Raw genomic sequence first — 19,179 nt, 5'->3', positions numbered from 1 at the left:
CGGAAGCTCTCCTGAGTATAAAGAAGTGAGTGGCAAACGAAGTGTGCCACGCCAGACTACTACAAAGTCAGTTTAAAAAACCAGCTAAAGAGGTGAAATCCACAGTGGGGGCAGTTTTGATGGAAGTGTGCAAGGCAATTTAGTCTGTTCTGCAGCACAGTTATCAGGCTGGTTGATGAGACTGATGGAACTAAGCAGTTGGTGTTACAGTGCTGTGGATGGCACTTTTGTATCCCCAACACCTACCCTCTAATTTTGTCAACTGGAAGGGCTACTTCTCAAGGGCTCTGCAGGCCTTGGTGGATCACTGGGTCAGATTTATCAACATTAACACTCGATAGTCTGGAAAAAGTGCATGATGTCAGCATATAAAACGGTTACTCACCTTTTAGTAACTGTTGTTCATGTCCATTCCAAGCAGGTGTGTGCGCGCTGCATGCACGCCAGCCGGAAGATTTTCCCTTAGCAGCCTCCATAGGGTTGGCCCTGGCGCCCCCTGGAGTGGCATCACTACGGCTCCCTATAAAGTGGCCCGCCGATCCTCCACTCCCTCAGTTCCCTCTTGCCGGCACTCCGACAAAGGGCCAGGCGGGTGGGTATTGGAATGGACACATCTCGAAGAACAGTTACTAAAAGGTGGGTAACTGTTTTTTCTTCTTCGAGTGGTTGTTCATGTCCATTCCAAGCAGGTGACTCACAAGCCTGAACCTAGGTGGTGGGGTCAGAGTTCACTGCTGACTGGAGTACTGCATGACCAAAGGCTGCATCATCCCTAGCCTGGTGCATGATGGCATAGCGCGACGTGAATGTGTGGATGGAGGATCACGTGGCCGCTCTACAGATCTCCTGAGTCGAGATCTGAGCCAGGAACGCCGCCAAGGCGGCCTGTGCCCTAGTGGAGTGGGCCGTGACCGGAGGGACAAGGGTCTTAGCTATGCGGTAGCATTCTCAGATGCAGGTCGCGGTCCATGAAGAGATTCATCGAGAGGAGACCGGGAGCCCCTTCATCCTATCCGCCACCACGATGAAGAGCTGAGTCAGCATCTGAACGGCTTGGTACGCTCGATGTAAAAGACTAAGGCCCTGAGGACATCCAGAGAACGTAACCTCCGCTCCTCACTGGAAGAGTGAGGTTTCGGATAAAACACTGGGAGAAAGATATCCTGTCCCATGAGGAACTGTGAGAAGACCTTGGGGAGGAAGGCCAGGTGAGGTCTAAGTTGGGCCTTGTCCTTACAAAAGACAGCATACAGGGGCTCAGATGTTAATGCCCTGAGCTCCTACACCTCCTGGCCGAGGTGACCACCACCAGGAAGGCGGTCTTATACGACAAGTACAACAGGGAGCACGAAGCCAGGGGCTCAAAGGGGGTTCCCGAGAGGATGGAGAGGACCAGATTCAGGTCCCAGGCAGGAGCTGGCTGACGAACATGCAGAAATAGCCTGTCCATATCTTTGAGGAAACGCCCATCCAGCGGGTTCGCAAACACCGAGGTACCCCTCTCTCCCAGGTGGAAAGCCAAGATGGCCGCCAAGTGAACACAAATCGAGGAGAGGGAGAGGATAATAGGGATAGGGACCCCCAGAGGATTGTGACCTCGCTGACCCGAGCATATGCAGAAGTGCTTCCATTTGGCCAGGTAGGTGGCCCTGGTTGATGGTTTCCTACTACCGAGCAGCACTTGTCTGACCTGCTAGGAGCACTGCATCTCCATCAGGTTCAGCCATGGAGCATCCAGGCTGTGAGGTGGAGAGATTCCAGGTTCGGGTGGTGGAGCAAGCCCCAGTCCTGCGTGATCAGGTCCGGGAGCGGGGACAGCAGCAGAGGTGCCTGAATGGACATGTGCAGGAGTGATGTGTACAATGTTGGCGCGGCCACGCCGGAGCTATCAGGATTACCCATGTGTGGTCCCTGCGAATCTTCAAAATCATGCTCTGTATCAGGGGGATCGGAGGAAAGGCGTAGAGAAGACCGACCCTCCAAGACTGTAGGAAGGCATCCGACAGAGACCCCTGACTGCGGCCCAAGAGGGAGCAGAATCGTCGGCACTTTCTGTTTGCCCCGAGGCAAACAAGTCTAACTGGGGAAAGCCCCAGAGCTGGAAGATTGAGCGTACCACGTCCTGTCGGATGGACCACTCGTGACCCCAGAATGAGCGGTTGAGGGTGTCTGCCAGGCCGTTCTGCTCCCCCAGAAGGTAGAAAGCCGTCAGGTGGGTAGCATTGTGGACGCAGAAATCCCACAACGCGAGGGCTTCCCTGCACAGGGGAGAGGAGTGTGCACCCCTGTTTGTTGATATAAAAGACTGCCGATGTGTTGTCCGAGAGGACTGAAACACATCTGCCGGCCAGGTGGGACCAGAAGGTCAAACAAGCCAGGCGAACCGCTCTCAGCTCCCCAACACTGATATGCAACTCGAGGTCCTCTGGCGACCACAAGCCCTGCGTCCTGACATGCCCCAGGTGCGCTCCCCAACCCCGATCCGAGGCATCCATTACCAGGGAGAGGGAGGGTTGAGGAGCAGCAAAGGGGACGCCCATGCATACTTTCTGCGGGTTGAGCCACCACCCTAGCGAGCGTAGCACCAAGTGGGGAATGGACACCACTGAGTCCGAGGGGTACCCGGCGGTATACTGTCGCTAACCAGGACTGTAGTGGGCTAAGCTGGAGTCTGGCATGGTTCACCACATAGGTGCATGCCGCCATGTGACCCAACAGCCGGAGGCAGATCCGTGCTGTGGTACTAGGGACGCGGTGCAGTCCAAGGATGAGCTCGGAAATTGCACGGAACCTGGATTCCGGAAGGTACGCTCTGGTGTGGGTGGAGTCCAGAACCGCCCCTATGAACTCTATTGGAGGGGTGGCGTTGGTGACGCCTCCTGCCATTTCTGCCCCGCCTGCGCCCCAGCTCCTGGCAAGTCTGAGGCTGCTAGGGGCATGGGGCCGTCTGCAGACTAAACTGCCTGCGCTGGGTCGCAGGGGTATGCAAGCCCAGCGAGCAAAGCGTGGCCCATGAGTCCTTTAGGCTATGCAGATGCTTGTCCGTCTTTTCTGAAAGCAACATCTGCCCCTCGAAGAGGAGGTCTTGAATGGTCTGCTGGACCTCATAGGGAAGGCCCAAGACCTGGAGCCAGGCTCCTCGCCTCATGACCAGGCCCGTGGCCAGGGCGCGCGAGGCTGAGTCCGCCGCATCTAGGGCAGCCTGGAGAGAGGCTCGAGAGATCAGCTTCCCTCCTCCACCACGGCCGAAAACTCTGACCTCGAGTCCTGGGGAAGGAGCTCTGTAAACTACGACATGGCTGAACATGTGTTATGACCATAATCGGCTTACAATTGCCTGTTGGTTGGCAATACGGAGTTGTAGGCCTGCTGTGGTTTTCTACCAAAGAGGTCGAGTCTTTTAGCGTCCCTGTTTTTTGGTGCTGACCTCTGAAACCCTTGACGCTCCCGTTGGTTGGCTGCATCCACCACCAGGGAGTCCGGAGGGGTGGGTGTACAAGTGTCCGTGCCCTTTAGAGAGGATGAAATACTGTGGCTCCGTTCTCTTGGCAGTAGAGGCCAGTGAGGCTGGCATTTGCCATAGGGTGCGGGACGTATCCTCTATGGTTTTGATCAACAGGAGAGCCACCCTGGATGGCCCTGAGGGAGCCAGGATGTCTACTACTGGATCCGCGTCCACCTCGATTTCCTCAGCCTGGATTGCAAGGCTGAGCTGCTCGCCGGAGTAGTTGTTGGAGGATCCGAGTGTCCTCCAGGGGCAGTGCCGCAGCTGTGCCCAAGATCATTTCGTCTGGGGAGGAAGACGAGGAAATTACTTGGATCGGCCCTTCCTCAGGTGCGTGCAGCCCTTTGGGGTCTTGCGGCACATGGTACTGTGGTTGCGGGGCTGGCTTCAATTCTAAATGCAGCACCGCGACAGGTACCGGGGTCGCCAGTGAATGGCTTGGCGTATCTGGCAGTGCCTGTTGAGCCCGAACTGTAGCTGCTGCCGGTGCCGCTGCCCAGATAGGGGGTGCTGAACTTGGATATGGCACACCTCTGCCCAGCGACGGTGCCGGTGGAGGAGGCAGCTGCGCCGGGGCCACCAACGCTGAGGAGACCGAGGCCGAACTTGATCGAGGACCGAATGCCTGGCCTACCGACTGGTGGTAGGCTCAGGGGGTCCAAAATGGCCACTGTGAGGGTGGATGCCATTGCTGCTGCCACTGTGGGTAAATGCTGGTGGCTCGCCCCTGAAACCGATCTCCTGCTCTGTGACCGGCTGAAGCAGTAGGAGTCTGCCTCTGAATCTGAAGTTTCTGAGTAAGAGGACCTGGGGGGAGCAGCACCCAGTACCGTTGGAGAGCGATGCTGAGGCGGCGGGGAGCCTCTTATCTGGTCCGGTGCTGCCCTAGCAGTGCAGTGCAGGGAGGGAGGCGACAGCATGGCCGGCTTGCCCCTCCATTGTACTGGGGGACGGGCTGTGGTAGGCAACTCCCTACTATGGTGCGGGGAGGCCGGCGCCAGGAGTCCCATCAAGTCTGAGGCCGCCTCGAATGCCTCCAGTGTCGAAGGGAGGCGCAAGTCTCTGCTGAGGCCCGCAGATCTAGGCCGGTCTTGACACGACCGCCATCTCTGAGGTGTGGGAGTCGACGGAGCAGCCGAGGGCTGTAGCCCAGCCTGTCCACTTGCACCCGCAGACGGCGTCGGCCTCTGAGGTCCTGGTGGGGTGACCGTTCCCTCACCTTCCTCTTCTTAGCAGGCACCGGAGAGAGTGAGCGGTGCCACACTGAGGCCGACTTCCTAGGACCCGACTCCGTTTGGTGCCGGGTTTTAGATGATTTGGACTGAGCCCTAAGTCCCGATGCCGGTGCCGGGGAGCTCCACACCGAAGACAACGTGCTGGGCACCGCCTCGGCCGGTTCCAGGTCCAAGGGTGGCCGCAGGGCAGCCTCCATCAGGAGGACTCTAAGTCTTTGAGTTCTGTCTTTGAGAGTTCTCAGGCGGAAGCCCCTGCAGATAGAGCACCGGTCCTTTTGGTGGCTCTCTCCGAGGCACCTCAAACAAGCAGAGTGCAGGTCACTCTTGGGCATGAATTTCCCGCAGTCCTTGCAGAGTTTAAACTTGGGGGACCTGGGCATGCCCCAATGGGCGATGAAAACGTGGGGGGGGACCCCCCCCCAACTACCAAGAACTATATACAAAAGACTAAGTAAACTAACTATATACTAACTACATACATGGACTATATACAAGGATAGAACACTGCTAACTTGCTATGCACAGGAGAAGTTCCAGCTAGCTGTCACCGGCGGTAAGAAGGAACTGAGGGGGTGGAGGGTCGGCAGGCCCCTTTATAGGGTCCCATAGTGGCACCACTCCAGGGGGTGCCAGGGCCAACCCTACGGATGCTGTTAGGGGAAAATCTTCCGGCTGGCATGCACGCGGCACGCGCACACCTGCTTGGAATGGACATGAACAACCACTCAAAGAAGAACCTAAAGTTCAGGACTGCTTAAAAACCTGCAGTGAGGAACATTTTTTCCTCCAACTGCCCAACAGACAAAATTTGCTGTCCCAATTATCACCCTGAGTGCTCCAGCCTACCCTTTGTTTCTCTGGCTCATTAAGACAATGACCTCCTTTTGGGTTCATGAAGATGCACAAGGCATTACAGAAGCTTTGGCAAGATTTAAAAAATATTAAATGCTTAATATCTGGCTTGCTAAATTGGTGGCTTGCAAATGGCTCCTGTCTAGGTCTGAAGAACTCAAAGTCACCTGTGACTTCCAGTGATGTTGACTCCTTGGCAGTGGAGTGCAAAAAAGGTTAACACAGGTAAATTCTTCAATGAGCAGTGCAGTGTGGGATAGCAGTGCGACAACAACTTCCAATGGCTTGGCTATATAGGAAGTGGAAAGCATCTAAATTATCTGTATAACCAGTACAGAATTCCATAGTTAAAAGGTAGGACAATTAATTGACTTAACTACAGAGCTCTGTAGATGAGAGACGTGTATGGACACATGCCTGCTCCCACCAAACTAAGGTAAGTTATAACAGTGCCATGTGCGTGTTTAGGCCAAGGCAGCATACTAATATACTAGCTTTTCCACAACAACCTTAACAGGATTAATTTCTTATGCTGCCTATTTATTTTATAGTAGCAATGAAAAAGTATAAGAACAGGCCAATTACACAAATATACTTAAACATTAAACTATACAACAGACTCAGGCCTGGTCTACACTATGAGGTTAGGTCGAATTTAGCCATGTTAGGTCAATTTTATAAGGAATGCATCTACACAACCAACCCCGTTCCGCCAACCTAAAGGGCTCTTAAAATCAATTGTTGTAGTCCTCCCTGACGAGCGGAGTAGTGCTAAAATCGAACTTCCTGGGTCAAATTTGGGGTACTGTAGATGCAGCGCTGTGCAATTCAATGGTATTGGCCTCTGGGAGCTATCCTAGTGCTCTGGATAGCACTTTCAACTCCGATGCACAAGCTAGGTACACAAGAAAAGCATCGGGAACTTTTGAATTTCATTTCCTGTTTGATCAGCGTGGCGAGCTCAGCAGAACAGGTGACCAGCTCAGCAGAACAGGTGACCATGCAGTCCCAGAATCGCAAATGAGCTCCAGCATGGAGTAAATGGGAGACACTGGATCTGATTGCTGTATGAGGAGAAGAATCTGTGCAGGTAGAACTCTGATCAAGCAGAAGAAATGCTGAGATATATGCCAAAATCACACAGGGCATGGTGAACAGAGGCTACACCAGGGACACCCAGCAGTGCCGTGTGAAAATTAAGGAGTTCAGGCAAGCCTACCAAAAGATGCAAAAGTTCACTCTGGGTCAGATCCCCAGACATGCCACTTCTATGATCAGTTGCATGCCATTCTAGGGGGGGACCCCACCATTGTCCGTGGACACCTGCAAGGTGTCAGCCTCACACAACATGGAGGAGGATTTTCTGGATGAGGAAGAGGAGGAGGAGGAGGAGAATCTGTTCTACCTGGCAACCACCTCACCCTGGAGCCAATACCCTCCCAGGGCGAATTGTTCCCGTCCCCTGAAGGCGGAGAAGGCACCTCTAGTGAGCGCACATTTGTAACTACACTACAGGGCTTACAAGCAATTGTGTTTAATGTTTGATTTGCCTGAACAATTGGGATGCATTCACAGCCAGTACAGCTAGTGCAGAAGTCGGTTAATGTGTCTGGGGATGGAGCAGAAATCTTCCAGGGACATCACCATGAAGCTCTCCTGGAGGTACTCTGAAAGCCTTTGCAGAAGGTTTCTGGGCAGGGCTGCCTTATTTCGTCCTCCACGGTAGGACATTTTACCACGTCAAGCCAATAGCAAGTAGTCTGGAATCACTGCAGCACAAAGCATAGCAGTGAAAGGTCCTGGGTTTTGGTCGTATTCATACAACATTCGGTCTTTATCTTTCTGTGTCAGCCTCAAGAGAGTAATGTGATATTCATGTCACCTGGTTGAAATAGGGGAATTTTCGTAAGGAAATCGTAATCCCCTCTGTTTGGTGATTCCCAGTATTAGACCCTGGTCATGCTGGGCTGTTTGCGCTTGGCTAAAAGGAATCATCCCGGAGAATAGCCATGGGGGGGAGGGGTGTGCAGCCCCAGCAAAGCTGCAGCCCCTCCTTTTAAACAGCAAACCCAACCAGCAATGGTTGCTATGGGAAAAGAGAGCATTGAAGTTTGAAACCATTCCCACATGTTATGAACACGGAAGAAGCCAACCCAATGTACTCTTTGGCTTACCATGGCTGCCTGGAACCCAAATTTTGTTGCCTAGCTGGGCGCGATGTGCAGGAAAGACAACTAGAGTTCAGAACCACGCTGCATCCATTGTGTAACTGCCTGCCTTCCTCGCCATATCCAAATCCTTCCCCTCCTGGATGCCCAAGAACACAGGGAGGGGAAGTTCCGGTCACCCAGCCACTCAACTCCAGGGGATGGCCCAAGCAACAGAAGGCTGTCGTTCAAACAGCTCTGATTTGTGTTGTGGCTACAATAAGCCATGTGGCCTTGTCCTTCCCTCCTCCCCCACCCCACCCAGGCTACCTTTTACTAGTCAGTGTTGTCAGTGATCTCAAGTTTTTTTAATAAATAAAGAATGAATGGAATCAGAACAATATGGACTTTATTTCCTGTGCCAGCTGTGGTCAAGGGGTGGGGGAGGGATTAGCTTACAGGGAAGTATATTCACCAGAGGAGGTGGCTTTGCATCAAGGACACACACACACACACAATTGTCACATCGTAGCCTGGTCAGTCATAAAACTGTTTTTCAAAGCCTCTCTGATGCGCATCACGCCCTGCTGTGCCCTTCTAATTGCCCTGGTGTCTGGCTGTTCAAAATTGGCCATCAGGTGATTTGCCTCAACCTCCCACCCCGCCATAAATGTCTCCCCCTTACTCTCACAGATATTATGGAGCACATAGCAAGCAGCAATAACTTACAGTTGGTATGCGTACTTCCACCTTTTCATGTTCTCTGTATGTATAAATATCTTCTGTCTGTGTGTTCCATTCTATGCATCCAAAGAAGTGAGCTGTAGCCCACAAAAGCTTATGCTGAAATAAATGTGTTAGTCTCTAAGGTGCCACAAGTAATCCTGTTCTTTTTGCAGATACAGACTAACACAGCTGCTACTAGGAAACCTGAAAAATGGCAACATTGCTTTCGCTGAGCTCTAACCTACTCAAACAGCGCCAGCGCCCCTTTAAACGTCCAAAGGCACATTCTACCACCATTCTGCACTTTCTCAGCCTACAGTTGAACTGCTCCTTACTGCTGTCCAAGCTGCCTGTGTATGGCTTCATGAGCCATGGGAGCAAGCAGTAGGCTGGGTCCCCAAGGATAACTATTGGCATTTCAACATCTCCAACAGTAATTTTCAGGTCTAGGAAGAAAGTCCCTTCTTGCAGCTTTTCAAACAGCCTAGAGATGCAAAAGATGTAAGCATCATGCACTTTTCCTGACCATCCCACGTTGATGTTGGTGAAATGGCCCTTGTGATCCATCAATGCTTGCAACACCATTGAGAAGTACCCCCATGCAGTTTATGTACTCTTTGGCAAGGTGGTCCAGTGCCAAGATAGGGATATGTGTTCCATCTATTACCCCACCAGTTAGGGAACCCACTGCAGCAAAGCCATCCACTATGACCTGCACATTTCCAAGAGTCACTACCCTTGTTAGCAAAAGATTATTGATTGACTTGGCTACTTGGATCACAGCAGCCCCCACTGTAGATTTGCCCACTCCAAATTGATTCTTGACTGACCGGTAGCTGTCTGGCACTGCAAGCTTCCACAGGGCTACCGCCACTCACTTTTCAGCTGTCAGGGCAGGTCTCATCTTGATATTCCTGTGCTTCAGGGCGGGGGAAAGCAACTCAAAGTTCCATGAAAGTGGCATTACGCATGCGAAAGTTTCACAGCCATTGGGAATCATCCCATACCTGCAACGCTATGCAGTCAACCAGTCTGTGCTTGTTTGCCAGGGCCCAGAATTGGCGTTCCACTGTATCAACATGCCCCAGTGCTGCCATAATATCCCAATTGCAACATCCCATGCTTTCAGGAACATCTGTGTCCATGTCCTCCTCACAATCTTCCTCGTGCTGGCGGCTCCTAGCTAGGCTCTGCACATACTGAAGGATAATGCACAAGGTGTTTACAACGCCCACAAAAGCAGTGTGCAGCTGAGCGGGCTCCATGCTTGCCATGCTATGGCATCTGCATGGATAACCCAGGAAAAAAGGTGCAAAATGATTGTTTGTTGTTGCTTTCAAGGAGAGAGGGAGGGGAGATGGACGACATGTACCCAAAACCACCCACAACAACGTTTTTGCCTTATCAGGCATTGGGAACTTAACTCAGAATTCCAATGGGCAGCGAGGACTGTGGGATAGCTACCCACAGTGCAACACTGAGTCAATGCTAACCACGGTATTGAGGACGCACTCCGCTGACCTAATGCATTCAGTGGGGACATGCACGATTGACTGTATAAAATTGGCTGCTAAAGATCGACTGCTATAAAATTTATCTAATTTCGTAGCATAGACATGCCCTCAGTCAATTAAGGAAATTCAGAAATAAAACTAAAACTACACAGTCGCGTCTAGATATTGGAAGCCCTAGCACTAGGCAAATCTATCCAGTGTATTTCACTAGGGGTTTCAGGAGGCAATCTCAGACATGAGTCTGAATTTTCTTGGATAAGGCTGTTTCACAGCATTAATATAATTTTGACAGTTTTATTTTTTTTGTTTTTACCTACAGTAACTGCAGGTTCATCTTTGAATCCTTCTTTGTTTTCAAACCAGTGACCTAAGATTTTCATTGGAGCTGCTGCAATCTACTCATCAATTTGGCTAAGCCTTCAGGATAAAAATCCTTCTGACATGTTTACTGACATCTACTACAGCCAAATTTTAAACTTGGAAATCTCAGCCGTTTTTAAATGCATTTTCCCTCCAAATTGCCAAAAGCGGCCAGATTTTGTTATGTGCTGACCACTGAGAAGAAAACAGTTTCTTGTGTTTTATATAAAATGCACTATTTGAATAAACTGAGGGAAATGCATCAAAAATAAATGATTCTTTTGTCCTTTTGTTTTACTATTCACAAAAATAATGGCAAATCATTCATTTCAGTTATTAGAAAAATGCTCCGATACAATTAAAAAAATTTACGGCATAACACTTATTGTAATGAAAGCGTAAAACACACCAGTGAAATGCATTGTCTAGTGTTAAGTAAAATGATGGAATTTTATAATATATTATACAATTTAAGAATTACTCTATGTCAAGGCAACATTTTAGGGAATAATAGCTCCAAGAAATTTAAAATCAGCTTAAGAAAACTGTTAACAAAAATCCCACATTTAATAAATGCTTATTTCCTCTAACATATTTAATAAATTAAATTTCAGTTGAATCAATTAATGAGATTTTAAACAGCAATGTGTTTCTGCCTTTAGGGTAACATACAACATCCCTTTGTTAGTTTTATTTTTGTCTTTAAGTATTATTATATACATATTTGACATTGCTAGTGAACTAGACAGTGCTGAACTGATTGGACTGTTTTGTTTTAAAGATGATTAAGCCACAAGGGTTCACAATTCAATCTGCTTTTGATTCTCCTCCTGGAGTGTGGAGAACTTAGCTTTACTTTACGTTCTTCCACACACTAATGGGCTATACAGTTTCAAGATAAATTTTTATCTAAGCAGACAAATAAATATAACATTTGGATTCAACAGATATATAAAAACAGAGAAAAAAAGTTTCATATCATACTATCAATCACTGCGTGTATGCTACAGAAAACATATTTAGGAATGTTTAAATATTTTATACAGTGTAATAAAGATTTTATAACATTTTGGAGTCTTTTCTGCACCCCTCAACTTGTAAAACTAGATGACTTAGTTACCATGAGACCCACTTGACAAGTCTCAGAGGAAGAATAAAATTAAAACACTACTTCAAAAAAAAAAAAAAAAAAAAAAAAAGCAACCTCAAATAGCTTTTTCTGCATATAAATATACAAAAATGTAAGGCCAATACCCAGGAAGTTCCAGTGCTAAAAGCAAATGAAGTGTCTTTGGAAAGCTGGGTCTCTCCCTTGTCCAACAGTGTAAAGCTGCCATTACTACATGAAAAGCAAACTGTGGAACTTAAACTTGTCACTAATACAGGACCAAGTATTCCCTGTCCTCAGGCCTATATACATTTGGAGGGGAAATTTTCACACTTGGAAACAAAGCAGAAAACATTTCCTAAGAAGGTTTGAAAGAAATAAAGACAGCTTTCTGAGGTATCTCAAAGATGTTAGAAGTACTCCCGGTGGAGATGGTTTAAAGAACAAAGTGCAGGCAAGGTCCTCAGAAAGGTACATGAAAATTCAATCTATTTTATGAATAGCATCATATCTAAATACATATGCATTACATACCAGATGCAACTATATACATTATGGACAAGATTTTCAAAGGTGGATACATGAAGTTAGGAACTTAAATCCACCTAAATCAATAGCCCGATGTCCAAAAGTGACCAACCCCCAACAACTCCCATTCTTCTCAATATCTCTTGAGTAGTTTTTTTTTTTTTTATCATCTGAAAATTTTGCGACCTCACTGTTTACTCCTGTTTCCAGATCATTTAGGAATATGTTGAACAGTACCGGTCCCAGTACAGACCCCTGGGGGACACCACTATTTACCCCTGCCCATTCCGAAAACTAACCATGTATTCCTACCCTTAGTTTCCTATCTTTTAACCAGGTTTCAGAATGGTAGCTGTGTTAGTCTGTATCAGCAAAAACAACGAGAAATACTTGTGGCACCTTAGAGCCTAACAAATTTATTTGGGCATAAGCTTTCGTGGGCTAAAACTCACTTCATCAGATGCATGCAGTGGAAAATACAGTAGGAAGATTATATATATATATATATATATATATATATATATATATATATATACACACACACACACACACACACACACACACAGACAGACATGTACACACACACAGAGAACATGAAAAAATGGGAGTTGCCATACCAGCTCTAACAAGTTGAATCAATTAAGGTGGGCTATTATCAGCAGGAGAAAAAAAAACTTTTGAGTGATAATCAGGATGGTCCATTTCAAACAGTTTAGAGAATACTTCAGCCACCCTGGACACTCAATTACAGACCCAAAAGTTGCTATTCTTCAACATAAAAACTTCAAAAACAGACTCCAATGAGAAACTGCAGAACTGGAATTAATTTGCAAACAAGGCTTGAAAAAAGACTGGGAGTGGATGGGTCATTACACAAATAGAAAACTATTTCCCCATGACAATTTTTCCCCTACTCACACCTTCTTGTCAATGGTTTGAAATGGGCCATCCTGATTATCACTACAAAAGTTTTTTTTTCTCCTGCTGATAACAACCAACCTTAATTGATTACTCTCATTAGAGTTGGTATGGCAACCCCCATTTTTTCCATGTTCTCTGTATATATATCTATCTTCCTACTGTATTTTCCACTGCATGCACCTAATGAAGTGGGTTTTCGCCCACGAAAGCTTATACCCAAATAAATTTGTTAGTCTGTAAGGTGCCACAAGAACTCCTCATTCTTTTATCTTTTAACCAGCTACTGATCCATGAGAGGACCTTCTCTCTCATTCCATGACAGCTTACTTTGCTTAAGAGCCTTTGGTGAAGGACCTTGTCAAAGTCTTTCTGAAAATCTAAGTACACTATATCCACTGGATCACCCAGGTCCAACATGCTTGTTGACCCTCTCAAAGAATTCTAGTAGATTGGTGAGGTAACTTTTCCCTTTACAAAAACCATGTTGACTCTTCCAAACAAATCATGTTCATCTGTGTGTCTGACAATTCGGTTCTTTACTATAGTTTCAACCAATTTACCCGGTAGTGAAGTCAGGTTTACCAGCCTGTAATTGCCAGGATTGCCTCTTGGGTCTTTTTAAAAAAAACTGTCATCACATTAGCTATCTTTTGGTACAGAAGCGGATTTAAACAATGGGTTACATACCACAGTTAATAGTTCTGCAATTTCACATTTGAGTTCCTTCAGAACTCTTGGGTGTAAACCATCTGGTCCTGGTGACTTATTACTGTTTAGTTTATCAGTTTGTTCCAAAACCTCCTCTAATAATTTTGTCAACTGCTGCTGATCACTGCCTCATGTCTTTTCTCTGGCATTTGCGGAGGTTAGTGCTTAAAGGAGTAAGGACGGCTAGAAATTAAGAATTTATTTCAGGTACAGTCTTTGTTATCTATGGTTAGATGGAGTGTGTTAAATTTTGTGGGAGAGTCCTTTAAACTATAAATCAGTAATCAGATCTTGATAATTTAAAATACTATACGTTTCAGAGTTAACCAATGCTTTGGCTTAGACCAGCTCTACATTTAAAAGAAAAGTTGACCATTCTAGGTTGCTCAGTGGTGTCAAAAATCCACATCCAAGTGACATCATTAAGCCAACATAACCCCCAGAGTGGACAGTGCTAGGTAGATGGAACAATTCTTCTGTAGATCTAGCTACCGCCTCTCAGGGAGGTAGATTAAACTATGTTGACAGAAGAACCCACCTGTTGCTCTAGGAGCATCCACACTAAAGCCTACAGTGGCACAGCAGCCACTGTAGCATTTTAAGTGTAGACAAGCTCTTATCGATTAGGAGGCACTTAGAAGACTTGAGTAGAAACCAAAAAAATGGAAAGCATAAATAAAAATATACTAGTGTGCATCTAAGCCTGGCAGCAGACAGAAACATGGCAGATGGCCAAAGCCACATGGAAGACTTGCCATGCACAACTGGTTTGATGAAAACACAGATGAAAGAACAACAACTTACCAACAGTAGATGGCAGAAGGAAAAGGTTTTGCTAATGATTGTTGCAGAAGCAGAACCAATCAAAAGGCTTCGCAGTCTAAATGTTCTAAATAATTTTTTACTAGAACCTACAAAACCACTCGGTATTAGGAAGAAAGATGGTTCAAGGGAATTCCCTAATTTGGGTACAGAAGAGGAAACTACTGCTATACCCTCAAGAGTCAAGAAATGTATTAAAGTTTAAGTGTTTTAACAAAATAATACAGCTTGAACATGTGAACCCTCACCACAAAAAAAAAAAAAAAAAAACTACATACACAGCCCATGAGCCAGTGGTGTGAGCACAGGACTATGAGTCAGGATATCCTGGCATCTAATACCAGATTTGACCCCAACTCTCTATGTAGTTTGGGGAACACTGCTTAAGAAAAAAGTTTTCAAAAGCGATCTTTAATTTTGGACGGCAGTCTGAGAATCTAGTGCCTGCTTTTCAGAGATAATGAACATGGGCAGCTCCCACTGACTTCAATTTAAATTGAGGGTGTGCAGCACCTCTGAAAATCAAGTCTTAGGCTTCTCAGGCTGGGCATCGAAAAACTTGGGCATTCAAATTTGATGGACAATTGAAGACTGTGGCCTTAATTGCTTTAGCTTTAGTTTCCCTGCCTGTAAAAGGAGGATATTGGTAATACATACCTATTTCAGAATGATAAGTGGAAGAAGTAATGTCTGTCAAGTGTTTTGTGTGTGAAACACACTATAAGAAGCAAGCATGTCAATATCTTGAGTACCCTCCTTCAAGCAAATGTTGTCAAACTTATCACTAGTCAAGCAAATTTCCTATAATTCAGTCCTCTTAAGCAATCCAATATTCAACTGTGAAATTAAAGTAAAATGTCTAAATTATTCTGACATAACATGACAAAGCATAACTTGATCTAGTTTTCATTTTTTAGCATAACAAGTTCTTATTTCTTTGTACACTTCCTCAATTCAGCCAGTGATGAAATTCAGGCAGAGAAGCTTACACTGTTTGGTGTTGCAATGCATTCGGGACTTAAGAAAAAAAACCCTCAGTATGAGATAGAAGTGGCCAGAAGGGTAGTACTCAATAGGAAGTTGTTCCTCCAAAGGAAATTGCAAATTCAAGTCAAAGAGGAAGACTTTGGAACAGTTAATTCCGCTCCATAAACTTCAGAAATTAGAGAGAGGGAAGGGCTATATGTGAAGAAACCATCTATAACCACAAATACAAGCTGAACGTACTAACCAGGACACGTTTGGGAAAATATATCTGCCTTTTAGTAGATCTCAGATTTTAAAAAAACAAAACAAATTTACAATGTGTCTCCACTAATTACATTTATTTTTAAAAGAAGAAGAAAAGGGACATCTCAAATTGTAATCTCTGTCACGTTGGGATCCAATTACCAATAAAATAGACTACATCAGTGCAGATGTCCTAAAAGCTAGCTGTCCAAGACCAGAAGAAAACAATAAGTCTGTTGTCTCAAGTCCTAGGACATAATATGTTACTGAAGGCATTTAAAAATCAGAGCTTCTATTCCATTCTATTCTGTTAACACTTTTAGACCACGCTCAGCACTACAGCATCTCAGTACCTGGTTCTAAAGGAATATCAAGGTCTATGCCGGTACACAGTGTGTACATCAGAGTGACTAGCCAAACCTTTTTATCAGCTAGTTTAAAAGGAACTGTTTTTGTTCATAAAAATTGTTCTTGGCCCAGAGTGCATAGGGACTAAGTGCATGCTGGATTGTTATTTATTTATTAATAAAGTAAAAAAATTGCTAACTAAAAACGTTAGCATCTAGACAGCAGTTCGCAGATAGAGTAGTATTAACCAGTTAGCAGAGCTCCATCCCCACTCAGTCACAGGCCTAGCACAAGTTTCCAAACAATAGCATCTAAACTAAACCCACAAAATACGTGCACATATAACTACGCACTCAGAATATAAGCTACAACTTTCCAGCTACCCATGTGGTGTGTCCAAATATCAATTTGAGCATGTACATTTTGCAGAAAAAACTTAGAGATCATTGTTTGAAAATATGGCATGGGGGGAGGCAGCAGACAGTAGCCCCACCAGGTAAACTGAAAACCATGGCAACAGGCATTGTGCTAAACATGGCTCGCTGTGCATTTTACGGAGTCTTTGTCATTTACTGAGTTTATTCAAATTTATCACCCTTATCTAAGGGTATGTCTACACTACGGGATTATTCCGATTTTACAGAAACTTTTTTTTTAAAACAGATCGTATAAAGTCGAGTGCACGAGGCCACACTAAGCACATTAATTCGGCGGTGTGCGTCCATGTACCGAGGCTAGCGTCGATTTCCGGAGCGTTGCACTGTGGGTAGCTATCCCATAGTTCCCGCAGTCTCCCTCGCTAACTGGAATTCTGGGTTGAGATTCCAATGTATGATGGGGCAAAAACAGTGTCGCAGGTGATTCTGGGTAAATGTCGTCACTCAATCCTTCCTCTGTGAAAGCAACGGCAGACAATCATTTTGCGCCCTTTTTCCCTGGATTGTCCTGCCAGACGCCATAGCATAGCAACCATGGAGCCCGTTTTGCCTTTTGTCACTGTATGTGTACTGGATGCTGCTGACAGACATTGTACTGCAGTGCTACACAGCAGCATTCATTTGCCTTTGCAAGGTAGCAGAGACGGTTACCATCCCTATTACACCGTCTGCCATTGTAAATTGGCGATGAGATGATGGTTATCAGTCATTTTGCACCGTTTGCAACTGGAAATTGGCGATGACGGTTATCAATCCTTTTGTACTGTCTGCTGCTGTCATGGGTGCTCCCGGCTGGCCTCGCTGAGATCGGCCGGGGGCGCATGGACAAAAATGGGAATGACTCCCCGGGTCATTCCCTTCTTTATGTTTTGTCTAAAAATAGAGTCAGTCCTGCCTAGAATATGGGGCAAGTGTACTAGAGAACCAGAGAGCACAGTTGCTGCGGGTCAGAGCCCCAGAGATCCCGCAGAAATGATGAGCTGCATGCCATTCTAAGGGGTGCCCCTGCAACAACCCCACCCATTGCTTCCCTCCTCCCCCAACCCTCTTGGGCTACTGTGGCAGTGTCCCTCCATTTGTGTGATGAAGTAATAAAGAATGCAGGAATAAGAAACACTGAGTTTTTAGTGAGATAAAATGAGGGGGAGGCAGCCTCCAGCTGCTATGATAGTCCAGGCAGGACATTAAAGGGGGCGGGGAGAGGAGCACAGCCTCTCGCTGCTATGATAGTCTAGGGAGTACAGAATCTTCTTTAGACATGAAAGGGGGGGTGGCTGATGGAGTTCAGCCTCCAGCTGCTATGATGAGGACGGTTACCAAGCTTTTTGTACCGTCTTCCGGGAATGACCAGGAGTCATTCCCATTTTTACCCAGGCACAGCCGGACGACCTCACCGAGGCGAGCCAGGAGCACTCACGGGCTGATGATGACGATGGCTACCAGTCATTTTACACCATCTGCCACCGGGAAGGCGATGCTGGTGTTCAGCGCTGCAGCACCCCGTTTACCAGCAGCATGCAGTAGACATAGGGTGACATTGAAAAAAGTTGAGAAACGATTTTTTTCCCTTTTCTTTGTGGGGGAGGGGGAGAAGGGTGTAAATTGACGACATACACCCTGAAACACCCAGGAAAATGTTTTTGACCCTTCAGGCATTGGGAGCTCAGCCAAGAATGCAAATGTTTTTCGGAGACTGAGGGGACTGTGGGATAGCTGGAGTCCTCAATACCCCCACCCTCCTTCCATGAGCGTCCATTTGATTCTTTGGCTTTCCGTTACGTTTGTCACGCAGCACTGTGCTGAGTCCCTGCTGTGGCCTCTGTCTACCATAGCCTGGAGATTTTTTCAAATACTTTCTCATTTCATCTTCTGTAACAGAGCTCTGATAGAACACATTTGTCTCCTCATACAGCTTTCAGATCCAGTATCTCCCGTACAGTCCATGCTGGAGCTCTTTTTGGATTTGGGACTGCATCGCCACCTGTGCTGATCAGAGCTCCACGCTGGGCAAAACAGGAAATGAAATTCAAAAGTTCGCGGGGCTTTTCCTGTCTACCTGGCCAGTGCATGCAAGCTCAGATTGCTTTCCAGAGCGGTCACAATGGTGCACTGTGGGATACCGTCCGGAGGCCAATACTGTCGAATTGCAGCCACACTAACCCTAATCCGACATGGCAATACTGATTTCAGCACTACTCCTCTCGTCGGGTAGGAGTACGGAAATCGGTTTCAAGAGCCCTTTATATCGATATAAAAGGCTTCGTTGTGTGGACGGGTGCAGGGTTAATTCGGTTTAAACGCGTAGTGTAGACCAGGCCTTAATACGGTTACATCGCTGTGAAGTCTTTGTACACATGGTAAACTGTGAGAACATAGGTGGTAAAAGGTCCTGGTTAGGATTGTCTTTTAAAATACTCTTGATGAGATTCTTTCCTGATTAAATAAAAGGATGCTGTCATAGAATGACTGACCCTTTAAAGGGGAGATGATGCCAGCCATACCAGTACCACAATTGATTAGCTGCTTCCCAGCCTGAGAGGGTGAGACTAAGGAGCGTCAGGTGACAGTTTAAAAGGACACCTATGCCTTAAAGACTGAGATCAGTCAGGAGTTGGAACCACAGTGAGTGGGGAAGGCTCCTGGGGACGACCCTGGCCAGGGTCTGCAAGAGGCCAGGTGCTCCAAAGCAAGGGATCCAGGGCTCTATATTTTAATAGAGAGAAAGAGGGAACTGAAGA

At 46.5% G+C, this 19,179-nt stretch overlaps 2 protein-coding genes across 4 annotated transcripts in view; both read right to left on the bottom strand.

Annotated features, from left to right (window-relative positions):
* The window catches only part of SPIDR (scaffold protein involved in DNA repair), a 322,336-nt gene that overhangs the window by 238,103 nt on the left and 65,054 nt on the right, over positions 1-19,179 (bottom strand). The window lies entirely within an intron of this gene.
* The window catches only part of LOC127045671 (serine/arginine repetitive matrix protein 1-like), a 190,592-nt gene continuing 174,362 nt past the window's right edge, over positions 2,950-19,179 (bottom strand). The window contains exon 2 of the mRNA XM_050942055.1: positions 2,950-3,103. The gene's annotated coding sequence lies outside the window, so the exon portion shown is untranslated. The remainder of the gene's footprint in view (positions 3,104-19,179) is intronic.

Source organism: Gopherus flavomarginatus, chromosome 2 (genome assembly GCF_025201925.1).
Source record: "Gopherus flavomarginatus isolate rGopFla2 chromosome 2, rGopFla2.mat.asm, whole genome shotgun sequence".
In the NCBI taxonomy this organism is placed as follows: Eukaryota; Metazoa; Chordata; order Testudines; family Testudinidae; genus Gopherus; species Gopherus flavomarginatus.
The sequence above is the reverse complement of the archived record's forward strand: the minus strand, read 5'-3'. Positions and strand labels throughout refer to the sequence as shown.